Source organism: Scatophagus argus, chromosome 1 (assembly GCF_020382885.2).
Source record: "Scatophagus argus isolate fScaArg1 chromosome 1, fScaArg1.pri, whole genome shotgun sequence".
NCBI lineage: Eukaryota > Metazoa > Chordata > Actinopteri > Scatophagidae > Scatophagus > Scatophagus argus.
This window is the reverse complement of record NC_058493.1, coordinates 2,804,566-2,810,965: the sequence shown is the minus strand read 5'-3', so window position 1 is coordinate 2,810,965 and position 6,400 is coordinate 2,804,566.

The window sequence follows — 6,400 nt, the reverse complement described above, 5'->3', positions numbered from 1 at the left end:
TCTCATCTCTCCCCTGTGAGTGTTTCCACCTCATCCATCAAGAGTCAATGGACAACCAGAGAAAGACCAAGAAGAACATTCATATCTGATACACTTTATAGAGACAAAAATACTGGGCCACCTGACCATCACACCAGCAGGGACTTTAATGATATTCCATTGATATGATGTTGATCCACCCTTTGCAGCTCTAACAGCTTCCACTCTTCTGCGAAGGCTTTCCACAAGATTTTGGGGTGTTTAATTTGTGCCCATTCATGCAGTAGAGCATTTGTGAGGTCAGACACCGATGTTGGGTGAAAAGGCCTGGCTCACGATCTCCATTCCAGTTCATCTGAAAGGTGTTTGATGGGGTTGAGGTCAGGACTCTGTGTGGGCCAGTCAAGTTCTTCCACACCAAACTCATCCAACCAGGTCTTTATGGACTTTGCTTTGTGCACTGGGGCACAGTCATGCTGGAATAGAAAAGGGTCTGCCCCAAACTGTTGCCACAAACTTGGAAGCATAACATTGCCCAAAATGTCTTGGTATGCTGAAGCATTAAGATTTCCCTTCACCTGAAGTAAGGGACCCGAAAAACAGCCTCATACCGCACCTGAATTCAGTAATAAAGAGGTGTTTCTCAATGCTGTTGTCCATAGTGTATGCAAAAAAATCTTTTTTTTCAAGAAACTTAGAAACTTGCTTAGAAACTGCAACTTAAAATGATACAAAGGTTCTCTCTTTTCAGGCTCTGCTATTCAGGATACAGCTTTGCCATTATTCAAAGTTCAAGTAGGACACACCCACAACAACCAAATCTGTGGGAATAATAGACCACCATTGTGGCCATTTTGTGTTGTTATATTAAATACCCTTCTGAGTGTTTTTATTTGCTTTGTTTTGTCATATTTTGACTCAAGCGATAAAAACGTAAACCTATTCAAGGTGTGTTCAGATCTCTTTGTGATTAACGCTTTTGTCTTTTGTTTTCTTATCACCAGCAGTCATCTTCAACAATAGCAAGACTCAACAGTGACTCAGTATGAATGGTAAGCAGAGATTACTTACATTCGCCTCAGTCCATTATGCATCCATTGCTATTGTTTTACTGTCCACCCAAATGAGATTGTGTGGCAGGCACAAGTGGCTTTGCTGTATCCTGCACAGTCATGGGTGTAGCTTGGATCCACATACTAACCATTAATTGTTTTCAGTCATGCAGTCATGTTTGAATCCTATTGTTTTCTGAAGAGGTTCTCTAAATCGCACCCACAACAGCAGCTGATAACAATGCCTCAACGAACCACATATTGTTTGAAAAGTATGATGTGGCATACCTTTCAAAGAGGGCAGCCGTGGCCTAGAGGTTGGAGAAGTGGCTTGTGATCAGAGGGTTGCCACTTCGATTCCCCCACCAGACTGTGGGTGGTGGAGTGATTAATGAGAAAATGCCCTCCCCCCTCAATTAGTTGCCTTAGATGTGCCCTTGAGCAAGGCACTTAACCCCCAATTTGTTCCCCAGGTGCCTGATAGTAGCAGCCTACTGTGTTTGTGTTCACTGCATGTAATTTGCTGGGTGTTGCATGTGTGTTCAAACAAGGATGGGTTAAATGCTGAAGAAAAATTCAGAGTGTGTGCAAAAATATATATACTGTCAATAAAGTTGATTTAAATTTTACATGTATCTTTTCTTCCTGATAGAAATGGTCAGCTTTAATTTGATGTATCTGAAACTGCATGTCTGACTGTTAAAACTCAGTTCCCTTAAGTATCCACTGGACACTGGAATCCTGAAACATTTCTAGACCAGGTGGGATTCCTCTACCCTGGAATTGGACTCTCATCTCGGTTCAAATGCCTTAACATGGAGGCATCCTAATCAAATCTATAAACCTCAATGTCAGATTTTATTTGTGATAACTCTCATTGAACATTCTGACTCCTTGTTTCCAGCGTAGTCTCAACTGTTTGAGAATGTATACACTCTGTGTATACATACAGTGCAACCTGGTTTTTCCATTGCTTGTCCAAACACCTAAAAAGAATGTTGCTAAAAAAGTTTTTCAATGGTCAGTGTTTCTAGAATTCTTCAGTTTTACAATATCACGCTATGGCCACATGGTGTGGTTAAGGTTGGAGAAAGAAATAAGATAACACACTTTCCCAGCAAAAACCCAAATAACTTCTTTTTTTCCTTTCTATCCCACTTATCCGTCAGGGTTGCAGGGGGGCTGGAGCCTATCGCAGCTGACAACGGGTGAGAGCTGGGGTACACCCTGCACTGGTCACCAGTCAATCGCAGGGCAACCACACACATACACACTCACACTTAGGTGCAATGTAGAGTCGCCAATTAACCTAATGTGCATGTTTTGGGGATTGTGGGAGGAAGTCTGAGAACCCGGAGAAAACGCATACAGGCACAGGGAGAACATGCAAACTCCACACAGAGGGGCCCAGACCGGGATTCAAACCTGGAACCCTCTCACTGTGAACCACTGCCGCCCATTGGAATAATTTATTTTCATGATAATTCCATCTAGGAGTAACACAATGCCAGAATGTATGACTATTCTGGTCATGGGTTTTTTCTGTTGTAAAAGAAGCAAAACTCTTGGGGTACCCTGGGAGTAAATCTTATTTAATAGTTTAGTGGTCCTTGACCTGAAAAAGTGTAACAACCACTGTTCTAGGGAGCTGATTATGTGACAAGTGGCAGGTATGTGAGAGGAAGGAGAGAGGTCTGTTGCTTGCCTGAAGATAAATGACTGGAGCTCAAATAGGTGGATAGTCGTTACTGAAGAATAAGAATAAAATATGCAAAAACAAGTTAAGTGGAGGCTCAACTCAAGATGAATTATGATGAATGACAAAAAAGTGTCATTACTAATAATTTGTATCAGCCCATTGGCATGTTTACTTGTCTTATAGCAGATATTCTGTTTGATAATAGCAGTGGGACATTCAAAAAGTCAAGAGAACATAACCTCAGTGATATCTTTAGGTTTGACCTGTATATAATATGACAAGCTATACAATATTGAGATTTTCTGAGTCAGCCTGAAATGTGACAACATTGGGTCAAAGTGTGTTTGGGCAGGGTTCACCTCCTTTAACCAACAATGATAACTTGGCTGAGACTTTGGTGGTTTGGGCACAAACACAATAAGCCTACCCCCGTAGTTAGATCAGGATTATTTTGGATAAATCTTGTTGGAGGCTAATTGTTTTATTTAAGCAAGGTTGTCCAGCAAATATTTGAGATGAAAACAAAGCTAGTTTGTCCAAATCATGTGTAAATAAAAAATTGTTCAGTGGGAACTCCCATTCATCATCCAGACCTATCTTCTATGATCAAATTGTTAAAGGAAATGACTTGTCGGTCAACTTAGCACTGAACAGTACAGGAATAGCTGCCACACATCATCTTATTTCTAAATTTCATATAGTTTTTCATATTTTACAAATGTGACATAAGAAAATAATTCCACTGAGTCATACATAAACTACCTCTGTGAACTCAATTCAGGGGAGATCTGATAACTAATGATGTCTCACAATAAATAACCGTTTAAATGCCCACTGGGTCCTCTGAACTGCAGTGAATACTGAAGCTCAATTTATCTCTTGCCATGCTTGTCTCTTTGTTTTTTTAGTATCTGTCATACACACAAAACCTGTATTTAACAGGGTTAAATACTTACTTTGACTGTTCACTTATATTAAGGCAAACGATCCTCTAATACGTCTGTGACATGGTGTCTCTGACATGGTTTTAGCAAAAAACAAAGTATAATTACCAATTTTTGTTTATTCAGTCAGCACAGAGAAAATTCACACTGTCAGTAATGAATGTGAAAACAGCCTTATTGTGTCATTACAGGTCCTTCTACATGTCGTAGTTAAGGCCAGAAATCTATACCACTGCCAGCAAAACCACCAACACACACTGTAATTAAAAGTCAGTAACATCCTATTATATAACTGAATTAAAATGACTTACATTCAACAAGACTGCCTGGTGACCTTTATCCCACTGTACTGGTCTTAATAAGTTTTCTGTGGAGTCTGACTGACTGAAGGGATTTTTCCTCTGCCAGGAAGTTGTCTGGTGAGAGCTGAGAGCTGTGAAGATGTGCAATGTGTGGGGTTCATTCTAACACTGGGCTCAGGACAGGAAAAAGCCTTCGCTGCAATGACTAACCACGAGGCCTTTGAAATGAGGAGCGGAGATAAGAAGATAAAAGCTTAATAATAAATTTAACAAGAAGCTACTGTGTGTCCACAGTTTTTTGGTGGGAGAAGCGGCTTGTGATCGGAGGGTCGCTGGTTCGATTCCCCCACCAGACAGGCAGGAAAAATTTGGGTGTGGTGGAGCAAGGCACTTAACCCCCAATTTGCTTGATGCAGCCCACTGCTCCTGTGTGTTTCACTGCATGTAATTTGCTGGGTGTTGCATGTTTGTTCAGCTAAGGATGGGTTAAATTCAGTGTGTGTATGTAAAAATATACTGCCAATAAAGTGATTCTCTCTCTCATGCGTATTGATGTGAGCTCAGACACACTGAGTCCCTTCAGCCCACAAGCACACAAGGCTGTCTCGCACTAATTACATTTATGTGCTACTAATGTGCAAGAGTAAATACATTTTGAATGGAATCATATGCCCTCTGGATTATACGTATTTTCCTCAGGTTCAAACCTGTGGAGCTTGCATGTTCTCTGCTATGGCTTCCTTCCACAGTCCAAATGCAGGTTATTTTAACTAGTGATTCGAAATTGCTGTCAGGTGTGAATGTTACCATGAATGTTTGTTTGTCTCCATCTGTTAGCTCTGTGATGAACTTGCAATGTCAGCTGGAATAGCCTGACTTGACAGGCCTGACAGGACTGAAAATGGCTTATTTTTTGCCTGCTACTATGGCAGCTGTTGCAGGACATCAATATTATGATACCCCTCTGAACCAGCCATTCCCATCAAGTTGTTAATGGTTCCTGCTCCTCTCCCTCTTGGCGTAACTCAGAGTCACTTACTATGGAAAGTGCACGTGATTTCTCTGGCGTGAAAATAGTCATTAATCACAGTAAATCCTTTCCCTCTATTACTCAGCGCTGTCAGCTGTGGCAAATGTACTGCAGCAGTGACATCTTAAATAGTCTGCAAGTGCACAATTCATCAGTGCTTAAGGAACGATCACTGCCTGCCCCTGACACACTGATCTGTCATTGGATTTCCCATGTTTCTGAAGGTCTAACATTAATTTGTACAAAAAAATATTAATAAACTATATAGATATATGTATATATCTATATACATAAACTAATTAGGCATATATAATTTTTGTTTTCACAGTCCAGCCCCAGATTTGCCCTTAAACAAATGTAATTGATGACCCCTGCCTTAAAGTATCAAATGTTAAATGTAGTAAACAGGCGAATGGTCTTCTAGCTAAAGAATGGATGAGTGGACAAGGGCTGAACAGGAGACCCCAGAAGGACCACCTGGGAGCAGATCATAATCCAAACAAGAAACCTTAGACAGGCAACCATGGGTAAGAGCTATGGGTGGAACGGGTCTGTAGGGTGCTCAGCAGATTCCTGCAACTGAGGGAGACAGAACTGCTGCAGCAGTACAGGATCCAGTGACTTCTGCAGCAAAGGAGCAGGAAACTGCTGCAGTTCTGCAAGAGAACACTGTTACAGCTCAGCAGGAATGGAGGTCAGCTGCAGCCGAGAACCAGGAGCAGATGTTGGCCCAGCCAAAGGCAGTGAACAAGTAGCAGGTGTCGACCAGGTCGCTGACTGGGATCTACAAAGAGATGTCTGAGTGGAGATCAGGAACAGGCGTTGACCGGACTGTAGATGGGGAACCAGGAACTGGTGTGTGCTGGACCACTGACAGGAACAGCTTGGCTGGAGTCTTCAGGGTTCTGGGAAGCTGAATCTGAAAGTGACAGCTAGACATCATGGTGCTCCTTGAACAGTTCTCTGAGGGCTCAGAGGTTTCAGAGAGGACAGGCATCATGGTTTTCCAATCAGAAATGTGTGACTGGCTAGATGAGTCAGGACATGTGAGCTGCAGGCTCACAAAACTGAGGCCAAAAGGCACCTACACATGATCAGCAGAAAACTGCTCTGCACCAGCTGTCCCATTTCTGTGGGGAGAGTGGTGGTGCCCAGCAGCTAGCTCTGTGCTTGGGTTGATAACTGGGAACCCAGTGGTGGGAGTGAGGCTTGGTGCAGAGGAGGCTGAAGTGACAGGCTCAGGAGTAGCAGGATGAGGAGTCTATATAATGTATAATGCATAAAATAGTATGAAATGTAACTTTACCAACAAGAACGTATGACCCTGGGGGCAAATTTTGGATTCTTCCTTGAGACATTGGTGAGGAGCATCATGAAGTTTCAGTGTTGGTAAA